The sequence below is a fragment of the Carcharhinus amblyrhynchos genome, chromosome 17 (genome assembly GCF_965287045.1).
Source record: "Carcharhinus amblyrhynchos chromosome 17, sCarAmb.v2.hapA, whole genome shotgun sequence".
Classification (NCBI taxonomy): Eukaryota; Metazoa; Chordata; class Chondrichthyes; order Carcharhiniformes; family Carcharhinidae; genus Carcharhinus; species Carcharhinus amblyrhynchos.
In genome coordinates this window covers 12534857-12558715 of record NC_137340.1, presented here as the reverse complement: position 1 = coordinate 12558715, position 23859 = coordinate 12534857, and positions in this window count along the sequence as shown.

Sequence of the window (23859 nt, the reverse complement as noted above, 5' to 3'; positions counted from 1 at the left end):
TATAGCTGAAGAGTGATCTTGACTGATGTGTGTTCTATTCTTTCTAAAGGCTGGCATGTCAGTTGCCCTTTTTATCCCAATCCTATTTTTCTACAACTAATAAACAAAAACGTTCAAAGGAACTGAAAAAAATACTCTGTAATAGGGGTAGATGGACACGTTCAGGTTGTTATTGTCCAATCCAGTAATTAAATGATATCAGACATTGAAACCCACCTGAACTTCATGCCATTTGCAAGACCTGCGAAAGTTCCTTCAACGAACAAATTATGGAATTTCATTGTGACTAATTCTCAGGGTGTGGTCACTGGTATATCCTGAGGACAAGCGAACATTAGCCTCGCTGTTCATATGCTGATCCTACCAGATTTTGTGCAATTATTTTATATCATTATGTGGATAACATCCTGGTCTACGTGAAGTCTAAAACGGGATGAGAAACAAATGTCACCCCTGCCAATGACACTCACATCCTATGAAAGAATAAATTGTTTTTTTGAAAGTGAGAGGTTTCCAGAAATTTGGGGGTGGGGGAGGGATTATTGCAAATGGGTTGAACAAGAGTGACAGGTAAAATTAGAGGGATTTGGTCACTCAGGGCGAGCGATGACATCACTGCAGAAGATGGGCGACTCAATAGGTGGGCATTCTGGGTAAAAGATAAGTCGGGTTGGCAGATACCAAACTCAAACATGTAGGTCCTAGCGATTGGTGGCGGGGAGTGGGAACCAGAAGATGTCAGAGCAGCAGGAGGCCATTTGACCTGTCGAGTCTTCACCATTCAATGAGATCATGACTGATCTAATAATCCTCAGCTCCACTTTCCCACCTAATCCCCATAATCCTTGATTCCCCTACTGAGCATATCTCAGCATACAGCATTCTGTGATAAAGAATTCCATAGATTTACTAAAGTGGCTGAGGTGCCAGTTGGATTGGCAAGTGGCCCTCAGCTCACTACTTACAAGATTCTGTCAACCTCTTGGTCTGTAAAGTTTCAGCCCAAGCCTTTGGCCAAAGAATGGAACAAGAAACTGGAAGTGAAGTTGCACAATGTAACTTTAAAGTTTGCATCATTTGAAATAGGATTAGGCAATTCAACCAATCGAACTTGCTCCACCATTCAATTAGATCATCTACATTAATGCTATCTTTCTGCACCATCTTCATACACCTTGCTGTCATTAGCATCTAGAAATCTGTTGATTTCTGTCTCAAAGCTGCACAACAAGTGAGCTTCCATAATCCCCTGGGGTAGAGAATTCCAAAGATTCACCACCCCCGATTGAAGAAATTCCCCAGTTTGAAATGGCCTGCCCCTGAAGATTACGTCCCCTCACTTTAGATTCACCAGCCAGAAGTGACATCCTGGCTTCCTCTCACCTGTCACTCTCTGGAAAAATTCCGTAAGTTTCAATGAGATCACCTCTTTATTCTTTGAAATTCTGGGGAATACAGACCTAGTCTTCTTAACTTTTCCTTATAAAACAATCCCGCCATCCCAGGGATTGATCAGGTGAACCTCCATTGCACTCCCATATGGCAAGAATAGCTCTCCTTAGATAAGGGGATCAAAACTGTGTACAATATTCTAGGTGAGATTTCACCGAGGATCTATGTAACTGCAGCAAGACATCCTTGCTCCTCTAAGATGAAGGTCAACATATCATTTGTCTAATTGATTGCTTGCTACTCTTGCATGTTATCTTTTAGTGACTCATGAACAAGGACACCCAAGTCTCACCATTTAAGAAACATGCTGCCTTACAGTTTTGTCTACCAAAATGAATAAATGTACATTTATTCATATTATACTCTGTCTACCACGTTCTAGCCCCATTCACTTAGCCAAGTCCTCGTGAAGTCTTCTTGCAGGCTACTCACTATTTATATCCCAACCTAGTTTGGCTTACCAGCCAATTTGGAAATATTACAATTATTCCCCACATCCAAGTCATTTATACTATGAATAGCTGTGGATCTAGCACTAATCCTTGTGGTACCCCACTAATCACAGCCTTGCATTCTGAGATTAATCTGTTTATTCCCATTCTCTGCATTAGAGAGACAACCTCCATCTGGCAGAATACTTGATAAGAGGCAAATATCTTTAGGATGTTGCCACCCATTACAGCCAGCCACTGTGTCAGCCCTTTTTCATGCACATTAACTGAAATGTGCAGTATTTGGTACCACTCATCATCATCGCAGTATCAGAATTAGACATTGCAACATGAGTTATGAACTGGGAGCTTGTTATACCCATTGAGGTCAATAGGAAAGACATGGAAGGTGTGAAGTGGGCAGGGAGAACCCTTATCCATTTTACACTAGTGCTGCAGCTTAATTTCATCATCCAGTTTTATTAACTACTCATGGTTTGGTTAATCTACATCTAAAAATGGACCTGCAACTACACTGAGCCTCTCTGCTCTTTTCGATTACCAACTCATTTTTCACCTCCCTTACCTCACAAGCTCCTTGAATACAAAGACACCACTTCCTCTTCCCAAGTTTCTCTTCTGAATTCCTCCAATCATCTACCCACAGGTAGCAAGTTCCAGAATTTTGATCCAGTGATGATGAAGGGATGAGTATTTATTTCCAAGTCAACACGGTGCGTGACTTTGAGGCCACCTTGCAGTTGATGGTGTTCTCGTGCACCTGCTGCCATTGTCCTTCTACCTGTAGAGAGAGATCGCATGTTAAAGAGATGCTGTTAAAAGAAAACTTGGAAAATTCCACAGCGCATCCTGCAGATGGTGTGCGCTGCTGCCAGTGTGTTGGAGTGGATGTTTAAGGTGATGGATATGGTGCCTATCAAATGGGTTAATTTGTCCTAGAGATTTCCAACTTCTGGGAGCTCTGTTCATCCAGGCAAGTGGACAGTATTCCATCACACTCCTGACTTGCAGTTTTTAGATGGTAGGCAGGCTTTGGGACGCCAGGAGGTGAGTTGTTAATTGCAAATTCCCAGCCTCTGACCTGCTTTTATAACCACAGTATTTGTGTGGCTAGTCCAGTTTTTATAACCCCACCCAGGAAGTTGATAATGGGGGATTTACTAGGTAAGAAGTCTGACAACACCAGGTTTAAGACCAACCGATTTATTTGATAGTAAACTCACAAGCTTTCAAGGTTCCCCTCTTCTTCAGGTGAATGGAGAGTTCTGGCCTCAGACAGTACATATAGAGCACAGACAGCTTACAGATTACTGATTAGAACGTGAATCTTTACACCTAACCTGGTATTCAAGTCTTAAAGTAGCCGACAATGTGAGTGGAAGGAGCACTGATCACAGGTTAAAGAGATGTGTATTGTCTCCAGACAGTACAGTGAGTGAGGTTTTGCAAACCCTGGCAAGTCACGGGGGTTACAGATAGTGCAACATGAACCCAAGATCCCTGTTGAGACCGTCCTCATGTGTGCGGAACTTGGCTATCAGTCTCTGCTCAGCGACTCTGCGCTGTCGTGTGTTGTGAAGGCCGCCTTGGAGAACACTTACCCGAAGGTCAGAGGCTGAATGCCCGTGACCACTGAAGTGTTCGCCAACAGGAAGGGAACAGTCTTGCCTGGTGATTGTCGAGCGATGTTCATTCATCCGTTGTCGTAGCGTCTGCATGGTCTCCCCAGTATGTACTACCCAACGTATGATTTACTAGGGACATAGGAATTAGGAGCAGAAGCAAGCAAATTCAGGTGGCACCTTCTAGGTGGTGCCATTGAATGTCAAAGGACGATGGTTAGATCCTCCCTTGTTGGAGAGGGTCATTGCCTGACATGTGGGTGCAATGATTGTTTCTTGCTACAAGACAGCCAAAGCTTTAATGTTGTCCAGGCCTTGCTGCATTTGGACATGGACTGCTTACTTCTGTATCTGAAGACCAAGAAATGGAAATGAACATCGTGTAATCATCAACAAACATTACTACTTCTGACCTTATGTCGGAGGGAAAGTGTACCCTGATGAATTAGATGGAAAAATCCATTGAATAATTGATATATTGTTAGGCGTTAATGTTACAACATTGTTGTCAAATGAAGATTAACATGAGCAAGAAACATTCACGCAAGAGGCTGGTAAGCCATCAGGTATAGGACAGGAAAGCACTCATTTCAAAAGCAACTAGTTCAGTAAACATGACACGGGCCATTCAGTCCAACAGGTCTATGCTAGCATTCACGACTCACCTTCTTCATCTAACACTTCCGCTGTAATTTCCTATTCCTTTCTCCCTTCTATGTTTATCTAGCTTCCTCTTAAATTGGCTCAGCTATTCCTTGTGGTAGCAAATTTCACATTCTCACCACTCACCGTGAAAAAAAAGATTCTTCCAAATTCCATGTTAGAATAATCAGTGACTATCTTATGTCAATGAGTCCGAGTTTGGGCCTACCCCACAAGTGGAAGCATAGGGTGGAATTCTCATCCCAAAAAAATTAAATGTCATAATGGCAAAATTAATGGAGTGATTTGTGATGGGCTCCCGGGCACATTCCTTACCACAATCCTTCCAGATTCACGTTTTTGTAGAGTTGAGAGTTCACCATGTACAGGGGGAAGGTGGGGCCTAAACACGGTGAACGTGGCTTCAGAACGCTCAGGTGCCATTTTGCAAGGGCGACCCAATACCACAGTGCACTGGGAGACCCCCCCCCCACCACCCCGGGTCTTCCTCGGATATCGGACCCCACCACCTCATTGGCGGTATGGTCCTTGACCCCCTCCCCAACATGAGTTGCCAATATCGGAGGCCTCCCAACATGCCACCCATCATGAGCCCCAACATAATCCACTCCTGGATGACACCCACCCCCACTCTCCCCCGCATTGCCCCTCATGCCATAGCTCCCACTCAGGTACCACCCCCTTGGCACTGCCCAACAGGCACACTGGCTGTGCTGGACTAGCACTGCCAGGATATCCAATGAGCAGTGCTAGGTGGGCACTTCCTCATGATGCCTCTAACCACCCAGGGGCTTCAATGGCCTCCAAGCCTCATGATGCGACCATCATACCAGGTCTCCACTGTTGGAGACCAGTAGTCATTCTTGCCATTATTGGGCCAAGTCCGAAGGCTGAAGAATTCCGTGCACTGGGATTTGAACACGCTATACATATTCAAATACTAATTTAAATATGCTAATTGGCCTCACACCCTTTCTGGGCACGATCTGGTTAGAAAGGGACTGGGTGAATTGCAAAATGTTTGGCACTGGCTGCGAAACCAATTTTCAGGGCCACACACCATTCTACAGGATCGCTGCCATCTGTGCCAGCTGCTGAGAGGTCAGAGAATGGCTCCCATATCTTTTGTGTACTTTTTGGTACTTTATTCACAATCAAAAATCCAATTCAAATTGATCCAAGCTGACAAGACAGACCATATACCTCCCATCTTGGACTTGATACAACAAAACCCAAGCTGACAGGATGAGGCATTACACCACCACCCAGGCTCGATCTGAGCTTCATCTCAGCCAAAAGGCCCAGACGGCTTTTAAAAAATTCCTTCAGGTAAAGCTTCACCATAACCTGATTGGCCAAAACGAGATCCTACTTCTACCCTATCAAGCCCTTTGATAATCTGAAATACCTCTATCAGGTCACCCTCGGCCTTTTCTTTAAAAGCCGCAACCTGCTAATCTTCCCTGATGGGTATAACCTCTCAATTCTTGTACCATTCTCAAAAAGATTTTTTTTTTGCATCTTCTGCATGATGTATTTAAATATGGGTACAGACTAGGAGGGGAGAGGATGATTGAAGTTGTAGCGTTAACATTGCAGTAAAGCTTTCTATGCTAATTACTTGGTCAAAGTATACAAGCCACAACCTGTAGCATGTCTGGGTTCCAGTTACCAAATGCTTACCATACATAGTCATATTATAGTCTGGGAAAAATCCAAGCAGCAGTTTAGAACTGAAAGTGAAGTCAGATAGAAATCTCAAGGGGGTTTGACACAGGAAATCCTTGTAAGACAATTTAATTGAATGACGCATGTTCATTTAGAACCAGACAGGATGTTCTGGAGAATGGGCAGCTGTAAGTCACTGTCTGTGGTACTTAAACTTGCAAAATCTTAAGGCTACTTGCCAACTTGTAGGACAAGATGACAAGGAATGAAGCCCAGGAATTTCAAATCCTGAATTCTTTTTGAGCAGGTCACTTTGGAAGAAGTTGCATATTTTGAACACCTCTTTCAAAACTTTGCTCAACCTTCTTGAACAATCACAAACCACATTTCCAAATGTTGCATCATCGGCAAACTTTGAAATTATGCTCCCTATTGCCATGTTCAGCTCATTAATATGTAGCAAAATCTGCAGTGTTCCTAGTATTGACTCCTGGATAACACCATTGTATACTTCTATCCAATCTGAAACATAACTGTTCATTACTTTCAGTCTCCTGTCACTCCCCTTTAAATCCATAAACCTTAATTTTGTTTGCAAGTAATATGTGACACTTTATCAAACACATAGCACAGTGCTTAGCACTGCTGCCTCACAGTGCCAGGGACCCGGGTTCGATTCCCAGCTTGGGTCACTGTCTATGCGGAGTCTGCATGTTCTCCCGTATCTGCGTGGGTTTCCTCCGGGTGCTCCGGTTTCCTCCCACAGCCTGAAAGACATGCTGGTTAGATGCATTGGCCATGTTAAATTCTCCCTCAGTGCACCCGAACAGGCGCAAGAGTGTGGCGACTAGGGGATTTTCACAGCAACTTCATTGTAATGTTAATGTAAGCCTACTTGTGACACTAATAAATAACTGTAAAAAACGCTATTTGGAACTTCTATACAGATTAACAGTATTACCTTCATCAATCCTCTCCAATATTTGATCAATTAACTCAATCAAGTTTATCATATACAATTTGATTTTACAGTTGTGAAAAACAAGTACAGTTGTTCAAGAAGAAAGCCCATGACCAATTTTTCAGAACAACCAGTAATGAGCAGTAAATGCCAGCTTTGCCATCAACACTCACACCTCAAGAATTAATGATGAAAACAAATCTGTGCTGACTGCCATTTAGTAACCCATGTTGTACTAAGTGAAAATGAGCTTTGTCCCTGGTTATCATATCTAGAAGATTTGCCACCACTAATATTAGACTGAACGGTTTATCCTTGACCCTCTTTTCCAACAGTGTGTGACACTTGCAATCCACCAATCTTCTGATCTCTATCATATCCATTGAAGATACCAGATTAATCTTCCAGAACCTCTGCTATTTTCGTTATTTCCCCACAATAAGCTAGACTGTATCTCATCTGGACTGGGTGACTTTTCTACTTTAAGCACTGCCAAGTGTTTAAATTACTTCTCTATTTTTATCCATCCAATTTTTCCATCACTTCCTCCTTTGCTTGGACATTGCAACTACTCCATACTAGAGACTGCTGCCAAAATACTCATTAAATGCCTCTGAAAAGATTTCACTTTTGGTCTGTAATTAGTTTAACTCTTCCTTTGACTAACCTTTTTCTACCAAGATGCTTGTGAGAGAGCATCGTGTTCCTTTTCTATTATCTGCTAAAGTATTCCCATATCCTCTTTGCCCCACTTATTTTCACAGAGTTGTTACAGTGCAGACAGAGATTGTTTGGCCCATCATAGCTGCAATGTCACCGAATGAGCATTACGATCAGTGCCATTCTCCTGCCTTTTCCCCATAACGACGAACGTTGTTTCTATTCAGATAATTAGCTAATACCGTCTTGAATGCTTCAATCAAATGTGTCTCCACCACACCTCCAAACAGTGCATTCTAGACCCAAACCACTCACTGTGTGAAAAGGTTTTATCATGCATCACATTTGCTTCTTTTGCAAATCACTTGAAATCCATGCCCTCCCAAATGGGAATAGTTTCTCACTATCTACTCTGTCCTGCCTCATGATTTTAAACATACCCATCTGATCTCATCTTTAGCCTGCTCCTCGCTAAAGAGAACAGTCCCAACTGCTCCTTTTGATCCTCTTAACTGATGTTTCTCAACCCTGGAACCATTCTAGAGACATAGAAAATAGGAGGGAAGACCTTTCAGCTTGAAATATGGCTGATCCTCTACCTCAACACCATACTCCTACACTCTCCCCATACCTTCTAACACCTTCAGAGTCTAGAAATGTATCTGTTGCCTTCTTTGGTATATTCAGTGACTTGGCATCCTCAGCCTTCTGCGGCGCAGAAATTTCTCCTAATCTCAGCCCACCATGACTGTGAACCCCAGCCAGAGGAAACAACATCCCTGCATCGAATTTATCCAGCCATCAGATTTTTATGTTTCAATTAGATCCCCATCTAAGTTTCAGTGAACGCATGCCGAGTCAACCCAATCTCTTCCCATTTTACAAGCCTGCCATCCCAGTCTGGTGAATCTTTGCTGCACTCCCTTGATGGCAACTATATTCTCTCTTTATCTAAAGAGACTAAAACGGCACATGATACTCACCAAGACGCTGTAGTAAAACTCTGCTCTCTTTCAATAAAGGCTAACCATTTGCCTTCCTAAGTGCATGCTGTACCTGCATGCTTGCTTTCAGTGACTGGTGTACCAGGATACCAAGTCTCCTTGAATGCCAACATTTCCCAATTTATCACCATGCAAATAATACTCTGCCATTGTGAATAACTTCGCATTTATCCATGTTATACTGCATCTGCCATGTATAGGCCCACTCACTCAATATGTCTAAATCACCTTGAAGCCTCTTGACATCCTTTTCACCACCTCATATTCCCACCAAGTTCTGTCATCAACAAATTTGGAGTTCCTTCATTCAAAATATTAATGTATATTGTGAATAGCTGGGGTCCAAGTATTGATCTTTACAGGACCCCAATTGTCAATGCCTGCTACTTTGAAAAAGACCCATTCGTTCCTACTCTCTGACAGCTCTGATGAAGGGTCATCCAGACTCAAAATGCTGGCTCTAATCTCACTCCACAGATGCTGTCTGACCCATTGGTTTCTCCAGCATTTTTTTTTCTCATTGCAGCAGGCACAGTATTTTGCCTTTGTTCCTACTCTGTTTCCTGTCTGCTAAACAATTCTCAATAAGAAGTCTCACAACACCACATTAAAGTCCAACAGGTTTATTTGGTAGCAAAAACCACTAGCTTTCAGAGCACTGCCCCTTCATCAGGTGAGTGGGATTTCAGTTCACAAACAGGGCATCTAAAGACACAAACACAATTTACAAAATAATTGGAATGCAAGTCTTTCCAGGTAACCAAGTCTTAAATGTACAGACAATGTGAGCGGAGAGAGGGTTAAGCACAGGTTAAAGAGATGTGTATTGTCTCCATACAGGACAGTTAGTGAGATTTTGCAAGCCCAGGCGAGTTGTGGGGGTTATAGATAGTGTGTACAGGTGACCATGTCACACTATCTGTAACCCCCACAACTTGCCTGTGCTCGCAAAATCTCACTAACTGTCCTGGCTGGGGACAATACACATCTCTCAAATTTGTGTTTAACTCTCTCTCTACTTACACTGTCTGTACATTTAAGACTTAATTACGTGGAAAGACTCGCATTCCGACCATTATTTTGTAAATTGAGTTTGTGCGTTTACACGCCCTGTTTGTGAACTGAAATCCCGAGAAATTGGGGTCCATAGAGAGTGTTGAGGGCTTCATAGGACCATTTCAAGTTGTTTCTGTCAGCATATCCCTGTATTTCATCTGCCTTGGCGCTCAGCCAGGCATCCTGCATTTTACGCAGTTTATTCTGGACTGTCCTGCGAACACTAGTAAAAGCATTTTTCTTGGCAGCTGAAGATGGGCTGTTCTGACAGGCCTGATGAAGACGGTGCTTTTCAACAAGAAGAGCCTGTATCTCCTCATCGTTCTCATCGAACCAATCATGCAGCTTGCGGTTAGAGGACCTGAGCATTTTCAGCACAGATGTATGGATAGCATCCCTGAAGCATTCCCAGTCGTCCTCAGCACTGCCTGCAAGGTGTAGGTCAGCAAGCTTGATTTCTAGGTCTTCAGCCAGTGCTGAAGCTATGCTGGGGTTCTTTAGCTTGGCCGCATTGATTCTTTTCATAACCTTGCTTCCTTGTAGTCGCCTCTTGGGTCTGATGCAGAGCCTCATTTTGGAGACAATGAGCCTGTGATCTGTCCAGCAGCCAGCACCACACATGGCCTTGGTTGCTCTGACATCCTGCCTGTCTTTTTCTCCTGACAATGACATAGTCAATAAGGTGCCAGTGCTTAGAGCGGGGGTGCATCCAGGAGGTCTTGTTACTGTAGACAGACAGAAGGTTGTGTTGGTGATGAGGAGGTCATGTGCTGCACAGGTCTTCCGTAAGAGTAGGCCATTACTGTTACACTTCCCCGCTCCCCACCAGATTGTAGTCACACCCTACTCTTGCATCAAAATCACCAAGATCAGCTTGTCGGTTCTGCTCACTGCTGATGGTAGGGCATCTAGTCCTTCGTAGAACTTGTCTTTCATCTCGTCCAGGTTGTTCATTGTTGGGACACAGGCGTTGATTAGGGTGGCTTGACTTCTGTTCTGTTGTGGAAGCTGTAATGTCATAAGCCGGTCGTTCACACCCTTGGGTAGACTATCAAGTTTCCGAACAAGGTAACTCCTGATGGTGAATCCAACTCCAGCATCACGACACTCATCACTGCCGCGACAGCTCCAGAAAAAAGTGTATCCACCTCCAGTTTCAGTCAACTGACCTACGTTGGCAAAACGAGTTTCACTCAGGGCTGCAATATAATGTTGTATCTTGCAAGCTCTCTGGCAACTAAGGCTTTTCTTCTCTCTTGTCTATCTGCTGTAGGGCTGTCCAAAAGCACGCGCACATTCCAAGTGCCAATGGTGAGCGGTGTCACTTTGTGTTTTATTTTGTTTGTTCGACCGCAAGATGGGATCCCCGCCAGCCGCGATAAACTGGCCTGGGTGTAGTGAAGCAGGCAATGTTTAGGGCACCTTTTCTAGCCCCTTCCTCATTCTACGGAGGTGAGCAGTGCGTTCCTGAAGAGGACTGCTCAGCTGCCCAGGTAGACGTCGAGTTCCACTGCTGTTTCAGTCAGAGAAAAACAACCATTAGACCTGAGCTGCCTGCATGCAGGTCCGTGACTACAGCTCCCAGTGTATCCACACCTGTTGCTTCGTTGCTCGCCAATCACCACAGGCCTTCAAGGGTTGAACAGGACACTGATGATGATGATGATGGTGTCGAAACTAGCGCTTGATTTGGATTAAAGTGAGGGAGAGTTGCGCAGCATCAGCCTCACTCTGTCTTCCCAATTCCCATCTAGATCCAGTGGCAAGACAAGAGTCAAGACGGCTGGAGGTGGGACTAGGCGCAATGGATGACCAGGACATCTTCTGTGTCTTGTCCTGCTCTTTGCATTCCACGATGCTCGCAGAGGTCACCTTCTTGACCGTTGGACCTTCCATTGGACTCGTCTGTTCAATCCACTGGACTCTGTCTTCACATGCTGGGATAGACAACTCCCTACCTCACCAAGTGTTGAGACCTGTCGGCTACCCTCACCTGTTTTAGCCGGCTTGTCAAGGCCGTTCCCCGGGGTGTGGCCGCTGTCGCATGCAAACAGCTACGGGGAGCCACAGGTGAGAGCTGAGTGCCAGGTGGGGACAAAAGATGGACGCAACATGTTCCCCCACCAAAGGTACTACCCCTCCCTGACACCCCATACACGCCCTCAGTAGCATCTACCTCCTTGGTAAAGACAGATGCAAAGCATTAGCTTAACACCTCAGCCATGCCCCCGGCCTTCACATGTAAATTCCATTTGACATCCTTAATCATCCCCCCTTCTCCTTTTACCACACTTTTACCATTTATGTGCCTCGAAAAGGATTCCCCTTTATATTAGCTGCCAATCTTTTCTCATAATCCCTCTTGTCTTCTCTATTTGCTTCTCCACCTCTCCTCTGAGCCTTCTGTATTCAGTTTTGTTCTCACTTGTATTCTCTACCTGATACATGTCACCACACCTTTTCATCTTAATTTCTATCTCCTTTTTCATCCAGGGAGCTCAGGATTTGTATGCCCTATCTTCCCTTTTGAGGGAACATACCTTAATTGTGCCCAAACTATTTCTTTTTCAAGGTACTCTATTGTTCAGCCAGTTTTTCCCAACCTTTGGTTCTTGTCTATCTGGCCCAGCTCCATTCTTGCCACATTGAGGTTCTTCCTCAGTTAGTTATTTTTATTCTGAATTGCACATTGTCCTTTTCTATCATCATCCTAAACCTTATAATGATCACTGTCTCCTAAATGTTTCCCCACTGACACTTGACCTACTTAGCCCACCTCAAAAACTAGTGTCCCACAGTACATCCTTTCTTGCTGGACTGGACAAATACTGTTGTAGAAAATTCTCCTGAATGCAATCGAGGAACTCTTTCTCCCCTCTGCTCTTTTCAAGACCATTATTCCAGTCTATACTCAGGTAATTAAAATCCCACATTATAACTACTTTATAACATTTGTGTCTCTCTGTAATTTCGTTTTAGGTTTGTTCTTCAACATCCTTCCCACTGGTTAACGTTCTATAGACAGCACTAATCATTGTAATTGCACCATTTTTGTCTCTTAGCTCTAACCAAATTGATTCAGCCCTTGAACCCTCTGGGACACTCTCTTCTCCAGGACTGCAATGCTCTCTCTAACCAATACCACCGGCCTTCTTCCTTTGCTTCCCACCCTTTCTTTTCTGAACATCTTGTACCTAGGAATATTTAACAGCCAGTTCCTCCTTCCTTGAGCTGGTTTTTTTTTTAAATTCACCTGTGGGTCATGGGTGTCATTAGCTGGCCAGCATTTATTGCCCATCCCTACTTGCCCTTGGAAGGCAGTTGAGAGTCAACCATGTTGCTGTGGCTCTGGAGTCACATGTAGGCCAGACCAGGTAAGGATGGCAAATTTCCTTTCCTAAAGGGCATTGGTGAAACTGATGGGGTTTTCCAACAATTGACAATGGTTTCATGGTCATCAGTTGACTCTTAGTTCCAGATATTTTTTATTGAATTCAAATTCCACCATCTGTCATGGTGGGATTTGAACCCAGGTCCCCAGAACATTTAGCTGAATTTCTGGATTAATGGTCTTGTGGTAATACCATGATGTCATCACTTCCCATTTTGGTTATTGAATTCTGCATCATAATCTGTATTTGTAACCATGAACAATACTTTGTGCATTCACATACATATAGTGAAACACTGATTTAGACTTCTTTACTTTCTCCCTTATTCTGACTCCACCTATTAGCTTAGTATTTTTAATACTACAGATAGAGCATCCAGCCAGATCTTATAGAGCAGTCCACCTGCTTTTCCTGTGTTGGCTTTCATTGCGATTAGCAACTTGTCATTTGAAGATATAACAAACATACACACTTAGGTAACATTTTCATTAGTTGGTAAAATTCACAATATATCTGTTCTAATGAGAAATTTTCCAATTAGTTTAAATCGGAATTCTTTAGAAACAGACACATTGAAGTTTTTATTTGGAAAATGTTTTAATTACAGTCTTTTTCCCAAAATCTTTGAACACAGATAATTTCAAAAGCATATTTGCTGCACACTCCCATATAGGTTTGATGCTCTCAGATGTGAATATTTGATCCTATGTTATGCATTGCTGTGTAGATCTACTTTTTTCCTCACTCAAAGAAATTAACATAGAAATTAGGAGCAGAAGTAGGCAAATTCTGCCCATCGAACCTGCTTTGCCATTCAATCAGGCTGTGGCTGATCTCTCCCTGGTCTCAAATCTACCTCCCTAACTGTTCCCCATATCCCTTTATCCTTTTTTAAAAAATTAGAAATATATCCAGCTCCTTCTTAAAACCAATGATTCAGACTCCATCATGCTATGGGGCAACGAGTTCCACAGATTCACCACTTTCTGCAAGTAGTAGTTCCTCCTCATCTTAGTTTTAAACCTACCACCTCTCAACCTATACCTGTGACCTCTTGTTTGAGGTTGCCCCATAAAAGGAAACATTTTGGTCTACATTTATTTTATCAATCTCTTAAAATTTTACGTACCTCAGAGTCAGAGTCATAGAGGTTTACAGCATGGAAACAGGCCCTTCAGCCCAACTTGTCCATGCTGCCTTTTTTTTTAAAAGCCCTAAGCTAATCCCAATTGCCTGCATTTGGCCCATATCCCTCTATACCCATCTTACCCATGTAACTATCTGAATGCTTTTTAAAGGACAAAATTGTACCGAACTCTACTACTACATCTGGCAGCTTTTTCCACACACTCACCACCCTCTGTGAAAAAATTGCCCCTCTGGACACTTTTGTATCTCTTCCCTCTCATCTTAAATCTATGCCTTCTAGTTTTAGACTCCCCTATCTTTGGGAAAATATATTGACTATCTAGCTGATCTACACCCCTCATTATTTTATAGACCTCAATAAGATAACCCCTCAGCCTTCTATGCTCCAGAAAAAAAAAGTCCCAGCCTATCCAGCCTCTCCTCATGACTCAAACCCTCATGTCCCGGTAGCATCCTAGTAAGTCTCTTCTGCACTCTTTCTAGTTTAATAATATCCTTTCTATAATAGGGTGACCAGAACTGTACACAGTACTCAGTACTCCAAGTGTGGCCTTACACCTCAATTAGATCCCCTCTTATCCTTTGAAACTCCAGCAAGTATAAGCCCAAACTGATTAAAACATCTATTTCCATACTTTTAACATCCACATGGAAGTCTGAAGAGCCAAAACTATCAGTAAAATGGCAGCCCCAAAACTTAATGAAGTCTGTGAATTTTTGGTCTAAATAGCTGGAACTGTTTCTCTATTATCTTTAAATGAGTAATTGTTATTGTTACTTCCACAGGTACACAGTTTTGAAGATTTACACTCAAAAGTCTTGAGGCCATAATCCCCACAAAACAAAACTCAACTTAATAATTATATAACTAACATTTATTAAAACAATCAATGTTGCTATTGACCAATAACCATTCTATATGCCTTAACAACTTAAGTAATTTGAAAACACAAGGAAGATACTTGAGCAGAAAAATATACCAATGTAGGCTGGAATGATAAACGTTGAAAAAAAACACAACTCACGATAAATTTCTCAAAAGAAATTCAGTGTTCCAGTCACCAAAAACGTTTTTGGAGTTAATGAGTAATTGCACTTCTAAATGTTCTCTTATCAGTGTTGACAATGTTATCTATCAGTCAAATAACAGTAAGGTGGTGGAAGAGTTCCACAATTAGCCCCAATGCCCCAGGTTAGAGAGAGGAACGTCAGTCAGGATTAAAGATAGCAGCTGATTGCTCTCCAGTGATTTATACTGCAAAGTGAGCACGGGATAAGAAGGATCAGGTTACACGTGATGCCTTTTGCATCTGAATAGTATGCTGAAATTGATGACTGTGCTCAAACAGGAAGAAACATTACTTGGGCTTTGCTTTGGAACCACAAGTGCTTATGAGACCAAATCCGAATATCTTAGGGAAGAGAATGATGACACAAAAAATGGATTAACTAACATTTATCTTGGTTCAACAGTATCATCTTCTAAAACTAAGATAAAATAAAACAGCAGAAATTCTTCTTTTTCATGGAATTCAAAATGCTTGATAAAATCTGAAATTGCTTTCAGTTAGTTGGGAGATTATTCTCAGCATCGTAATTCTGCCTTATCACTCCTCAAACAGGAATTTTAAAATTGGCTAATTGTTATTTGCCAATTTGTTTTGTTGATTACAGAGTCACATCCACTCTCACCTGAGATAGTGATTCCACTTTAAATACATGTATTTGTGACAACTTCCATCTTGATCAGAACTGAAATTCCTATATTCAAAATACATTATAGTCAATACCAACCATTGCCATTTAAAGATTAGGTGTCAAAACAAAGACAACCATGGAAGGTGTTGTTATATTTACAGACCTTGTTAATAAACCAATTTGGCACATATATTAGTCTGATTATTTTTGATAAAATTCTGCCAACTTATCCTTTCTATTTAACATTGTTGAGTGCACCTAGTTAGTCATAGTAACCCTACTTAAATTATTAAATACACGGCTGTACATATACTTTATTAAATTCTGATAGATTATTTTATATGTCAACTCTTCAGGGAACTGTTGCAAATTTTGTGGCAAGTTCTGAGACACTTATAATTATTACACTTAGCATTATGTTCCTTCATATTATGTTCCTCTCCAAGACCTTGAATGCTTGAGAACACCAATTGTTATTTGGATTGCAATCACACCATTAATCTGAAGAAGTATTTTTCCTGCTAACTGTCATAAGTCTTCAAATTAATGAACTGTATATGCTGAATACCAAATCCAAATAGTAAATTAGGGAACATTCAAAAACCAAGGCATTTTAAAGTCAGGATAGCCTCAACAAAATCTGCAACTTCTCATTGCTTTAAATTTCACCAATGAGGCAGACTGTCTATTTAACTGGAGAAATCACTGATAATTTAAAGGGTTTTGAGATGAAATATACTGCTCCCTATATTCACAGAGAGAGCTCAAGGAAAATCAAACAACGTGAGTGAAACAGGTGCTTTGCCAACCTTAATGGTAAAACTCTGCAGATCCTCGCCCAACAGATGGCCGAAGTGACAGCCTGGTCAGTCAATGAAATTATAAACAAGCAGCAAACCCCTTCAACCAGGGGCCCACAGGGATTGTCCACAGGGTCAAAAGGTACCAGTAGCTCTGGGTAGCAATTGGAAGGGGTCTATAATTAGGGCCAGGGGTTTTCTTTTGGAATACCTTGCTCTTCCTACCTCAGAGTGCTGAAAGGAGCTGATCTTCAGCACTCAACTTGGCCAGTGTTTGCCACCTCAAATCTGCTGCTGGGAACCACAGTTTGGGCCTCTTCCTCACTTGCAGGACAAACATTATCCTCTGGATGTGATTGGGAATATTAATTGTCTGATATCTGTTTGTTAAAATTTAGCTGAAGGGATTGGAGTTTGGGTGCTGTCCTCTGATTATCTGTCCTCCCCCCGCCACTCTCTTCCACCCATGAAGGTGATGGGGGAGGGGCAACTTTCTTCCACCCATGAAGCTGAGGGATAACAAGGGGACAGCTAAGCTAAGAATCAATGTCACAGTTTCCTCCTTGTATTGTTATTAAAAGCTTCTCGACAATTGTCCTTATTTTTAAAGCATTTCATACATTTGCAACCAATGCTACTTGACCAGTCAGTGCTGTAATGGGTTAAAAAAATTCAGCCTCAGATATTGGGTGTGCAACAAGCAGGAATTGAGGATCACACAACACAGTATGAGTTATGAGTTGATACTATGGCTGAATACAATTTCCTAAGTAAAGGCCACAGAATAAATTGAAGGATCCTTTAAATCAATTCATAGAGACAGCCAGTCAGTGTCATTTAGTCACAGTTACACCTCTGCCTCACAAGGTTTAGGGTTAAATTTTAGGACATGAGGATAAAAGACAAATCTTCACTGAAGGAATGCTGCACTGTCATAAGTTATGTCTTTTGGATGAGACATTAAACCAAGGCCCCATCTATGTACTAATTGGGTGGATGTAAATGATCCCATTGTATTATTTTAAAGAAGAGCAGGGAGTTATCCTTGGTGGCCTGGTCAATATTTATCTTTCAATCAACAGCACAAAAAAATTACATTATCACATTGCTGTTTGTGGGAGATTGCTCTGTGCCAACTTGTTGCTGCATTTCTTATGTTACAAATGACTACACTTTCAAAGAGCATCATTGATTATAAAGTGCTTTGAAACGAATGGTGGTTGTGAAAATCCTTAACTAAACATAAGTCTTGCTTTATTTTTAACTGACGACATTTGCATAGATTTTAGATTCCTCAACCAAAATAATTGCTGGACAAACGTTCCAATATGTCAGTCTGCACTGAAAAAAAGAGTTCACTTTACACATCTTAACTCGTATTTCTTTAACATTTGTATCGATTTTGCCTTTTTAAACCATAGTTGTTCAACATAAAGAAATGGCTCCGAATCCACAAAAACTAGTAGAAAACTGCACACATTTTTGTGGAGATATTCAGGCAATCCTTAGTAAATTTCAATGAACCTGATTTTGATATTTCTATATTAAAGTGAATAAAATGGTACAGAATGCTCTGATGCACTAGACGAGGGTCAGTACAAAGTCAAAATTCTCCAAGGTTGTGAATTTGGAACCATCTTTCAAATCCAGCCATATAGCCAAAAATGTGGTATTGAATATGGTCACCACCTCAAGAATTTGAGTTAAATTTCTCTTTACAGCTCCTTTAGATAGTACACCACCTAAAACTTGGACATTGATGCTGCAGCTGGATTTGTATGCTGGACCTTCTGTAACTGCTACTCCACATAGATTATTTTCTCTTTGTAATCTTGACAAGTTGAATAATATTTCTGCCAGTTAGAAATCATTCAGTAAGTTAAATTCTACCTTTTGCAGCAATGTTTTCTAGATTGCTCTGAAACAAAGTCCGGCCCTTACATTTAGTTACATGGCCCTCAAATTCTTCTAAGACAATGGGATATTGAAAGAATTTGGATTTCACTTCTGCAATTGCAAAGCAGCAAAGAATTTCAAAAACTTGGTGCTCACTTGTAGATCTAAGTTGATGGAGATCATATAAATAATAATTTAGTAGTATAGAACACGGCAATACCTTAACCAGAATCAATCTGACTGGTTTGAATTTAAATAAAGGTAGCCAGTTAACTGATCCTTGCTGTAATCTACACATCACCTCTACAAATCAAAGCTCATTTGCCCAACCAATTAGCACTCTCTTCTCATGTATAAATTGTTGTTCCCTTTATAATTGGTATTCTTGCGTCTGTTCTAAAGAGTGCAAGATGAAAAATTTCAACTACATGTCTCAATTCCCGGCTTGGATCACTGTCTGTGTGCAGTTTGCATGTTCTCCTCGTGTCTGCGTGGGTTTCCTCCAGGTGCTCTGGTTTCCTCCCACAGTCTGAAAGATGTGCTGATTGGGTACATTGACCTGAACTGGCACCAGTGCATGGCGACCAGGGGAATTCATTGCAGTGTCAACATAAGCCTTACTTGTGACTAATACTTTACTTTTTCCAACCATACCGTGTAAATACTTGCTAATGTCCAAAAGGATCAGTACAAAATTTCCATTTCTCACGTCCAGTCTTGCATTCTCAATGATATTATTGTCTTAGCTAATGAGGGATCATCTGGTCATGTTTTATCATTGCTAGCTCCCTCAGCATTTCCTCCCAAAAGATTTAGATGAAATTCTATAAGCTACATCTGACTGTGCAGTTTAGAGTCTTAGCTCAAACAAAACTTCTATGCTTCCTTGGGGCTACTTTTAGAACACCAGATAAGTTTGCATCAGATCCACAGGCCCCACTTGATTCTCCTCTTCCTCCTACATCCATTCACAGCAGAGTTCAGTGTCAGGCTCTTGTATTCACTTACCATGACAGGAAGGCAGATTTTAGCTGCTACCAATTTTGCAAATCCAACTCAATCATATTTAAACCAAAGGTCCTTGCACAAATATTTTCTCACAACCCCTGTACCATTTCTGTCTCGCATTAACGTTTGACTCTATTCAGATTTCTTGAAAAAGAATCACCTCTACTCTTAACTTGCTAAAAATTGCACGCAACCTATTTATTGCTTCGTATATGTTCCCCAATATTCTACCAGACTTAGCCGTTATGGTCACATTTCACTTCTGTATGGCCACTGTCTGAGGTTGAATGGTTTACATTTGACTTTGAGCTTCCAGTTCCATATCTGTTCCTTCACAAACACCTTTTATTTTTATGCTACAACATTGCCTCCGTCCCTCATCTGGACACAACTATTCCAATGCTTCCCTGGTCAATTAGCCTACTCTTCATGCTCTGAAATCTTCAGCTTTTTCTTGTCCTCAACCTTCCCATCTCTGCAATTTCCTTTAGTTCAATGATCCTCCCATAACCCTACATAATACAATAAATAGGAGAAAGAGTTGGCTACGCAGCCCCTCAAGCCTGCTCCACCATTCAATAAGATCATGGATGCTCTGTGGTCATAACTCTATGCTTGCCTGCCCCGAGTTGATTCCCTTGTAGATCAAAAATCTAAGTCAATCTTGAATATATTCAATGATGCAGCCTCCACTGTTCACTGGGGAAGTGAATTCCAATAGTCCTCAGCTCAGTCTTAAATACTGTTTTTGAAACTGTCCCCAGAATTCCTCCAATTATGGCCTCTTGTACACTCCCTTCTATTGTCCTATCAGGTCCCTGAAATTCCTTGCCTAAAGTTTTTCACCACTTCTTCTTTGAGACTCTCATTCAAACCTAACCCCTTTGACCAAGTTTTCAGTAAAACATCTTCCTGGACTCTTTAGTTTGGCATTCATTTTTGTCTTATTATGCTCTGTGAAGCTAAGTGGCTGTAATCTGACAAAAAAAACGCAACAGAAAATGGAAAAAAATGGTGTGTGCGTGTGCATGATCATAACATCCCAAATAATCCATTCCTTCAACATTATTACTCAGCTTCTCCAATTATCCCTTGCTCATTAATGTAAACTAATTACTTTCAGCCTCTTATTTGAAAGAGTGCCACATGAAATGACAATGAACCATCCTTTCTTAAAATTATAATTTATATAATTTTATATATTTTATATAATTTTATAAAAATTATATTTTTACCATCCCTACCACTGAAAAAGGGCTTCAAATACAAAACTTTCTAGTGGTCACCTATTGTTTACATAGACAACTCTTCCTAAAATCTTATTTAACTCTTCTTTCCACATCACCTTCGGGGAATAACGTTATTTTCTGCTTCATAGCAAAATAAAGTCAACGTGGTTACTCCAATATCTTGCTTCTGCTTCCTACAAAGTTCCAAACTGCATATCAGTAAGAGTCTCCTTTGTCTCTTGACTTTCTGACTTTACAAAACCCTGGTCAATGCTGAGAAAATTGTCTCAGTTTCTAAAACTTTTTGTAGCATTCTGTATTTGCAACAGGAGAGCATCTGATTGGAGACATAATCAGAATGCAGAATAGGAGTCACGGAGACATTTTTTGGCTAAATTTACGAAGTATTCATACTCTTTGAGATAATAGATCATCCAAAAATTCTACTTAGGGCAGTTTAAACAGCAATAACTTTTGGAAATATGTATGCTGTTCCATCCTCCTGAGTGTTGAAAGATTTAAGATGATCTTCAATATCTCAGTCTGGCAGCATTCACTAATGTCAACCAACAATGGTTTTGTGTGGCAGCGATGGTTCTTGTCCAGTTCTTCAACAATTGCGAACATCTGTCAAGACTCTTCAAATTTGTGCAACGCAAGAATTTCTGTTGCTACGGGTGCAAATTTTTAAGAGAGGTGCAGAATCCTGTGGGAAGGAAGTTTCAATCAATGTATGATAAAATTCTAACATACTGATCAACATCTGCTCTCACTTGGAGAATTTTGTATTATTATGAAAAAACTTTTGGACTAAAGGAAAACCTGCACAGAATAGAAAAACAGCTTAAATTAAATCCTAATAATTTTGGAAATGAGGAAAATAGCTTTTCAAATTCTTAAAAGAATTTTCTACAACACACTGTCCGTCGCTGACAGAGAAACCTTAATGTACAGAGAAGATCATGCAGTTGCTTCAACTAAAAAAAAGTTCATAAGAATAATTTTCTATGCTTACGTTCCCAACCAAATTTTGGATAGTAGCCTAATTCTATTGTATGTTAAAAGATTAGTAAGGAAAATGGTTTCAGATTTTACAACTGATACAATTGTGCAGTAGTACTGATCCCCCACCCGCCCCCCCCACCGCAAACAAGAACATATTAGCGGAAAATAACAAAATGAAAAAATAACTCTTAACCCTTTGCCTTCACAATCCTAGAAATGGCACTAAACATTTTTTCATTACATGCCAATTACCTGAACAGGAAATATATCTGCTTGATTGGAAATGCAGTTACATCAAATTTGGCTAGGACAAATATTATTAAATGGAACATCAAATATTTCAATAAATGGTAAATTGATAAGTGGCTAGATCAATCCAGTAATTTTAATTAGGTTTTTAAAATAATATCCCAGGTTTACAATAATGAGGTATTTCAACCAACCAATATAAGTTGGGAGTGCCAGATGATTTAGTCAAGGTTGATGAATGTAACGCTCAAGAGTTATGGTCCAGCACATATGGAAATCAACAGAAGCAGTTTACACCTCAACTTGGTAATGGCAAGTTATTCAGATAGTATACAAGAAATGGAAGTACTGGTACACCTGCATAAGTGATCAAAACATGCATTATCTGCTATTTAATGTGACTGAGGTCCAGAATCCAGGTGAAGTCAGGTACACGATTTGACAAAATGGCTACATTCAAGCGAAAGGTGGAACGATGGAAGAGAGAACAATTTGAATTCGAGGTAGGAGAAATGGGAAAAAAATGTTAGTAGCTTAATGAATCATCAAGCATACTTCTGTTCAGAAAACAGACGAAACAGGCATGATCCTGAATAAATTATCATGAGAACTGGATGTAAAAATATCCTCAGAGTTTGCAGGGAGAAGACACTGAGGTGAATGTCTAAACTGTCAGAAATAAGTTAATGGGGTCAAAGGGTAAAGAGGAATCAGGAAATACAATAGCTGCAGATACTAAATGTAATAGGAAATCATTTCAGTACAATGTACACAAGGTGAAAATCCTAACAGGGCAAAAATGAAAAATATAAAAGGTAAATATATTCAATGACAACTTTCAAGGAGGGGAAGGGCAGAAAGGTCAATTCACACCTTTAAAGCAATCAGCTGATTGATAATTACTGGAAGAATTCTAAGGACTGCACTGCACTTAATCATTCTGCTCAATTTCCTCCTCGCTGAAGAAGAAACTTCCTACATCATTAAACAGAGGATTTATAGTGTGATGACTGTAGTGAAGGAAGGAAATATATTGAATAATATTATGAACTCTGGATTAAAAAAAATGCTTTTCTCCCATTGGCACATTGCTGCCTCACAGCACCAGGGCCCAAGTTAGATTCTTGGCTTAGGTCACTGTCTGTGCCAAGTTTGCACATCCTCCCTGCGTCTGCATGGGTTTCCTCTGCATGCTCCAATTTCCTCCCACAGCCCGAAAGACGTGCTGTTAGATGCATTGGCCATGCTAAATTCTCTCAGTGTATTCAAACAGACGGAGTGTGGCGACTAAGGGATTTTCACAGTAACTTCATTGCAGTATTAATGTAACCCTACTTGTGACACTGATAAATAAACTTAAACTTAAAGTATCTCCTCCAAAGTAGCATGTAATACAGATAGTTTAAGTTGTTAAATGACTTTGACATAGGTTGGAAATCCTAGGTAAGTACAAAACAAACATTTCAATGGTATTTAAAATATCAAAAATTGGGCTGAATACAATCTTGGAATCTGAAGGAATTGAGGGATTATGGAGATTGGGCAGGAAAATAAAGTTCATCAAATGATCTTACTGAATGGCAGAAGGGCTCGAGGGGCCATAACACCCATCTATTCCTGTATATATTTCTTATGTTCTTAGTGAAATTAAATTTCAAGTAGGGTGCAGTAGAAAAATAATTGAATAACACTCCGAATGACACTGAATTAGGAAGCTGAAAGAGAACAAGAGACATTAGTCAGTGTGCATCAGCAATAAACATAGGAACTAGTAGAAAGCTGAACCATGTGGTTGAATTACTACAAGTCAGAGTATGGCATGCTGAAATTTTACAATGCATTGTGGTCAAAACACACTTTGATTACAAATCACTAGGAAAACATTCAAGCCCAGG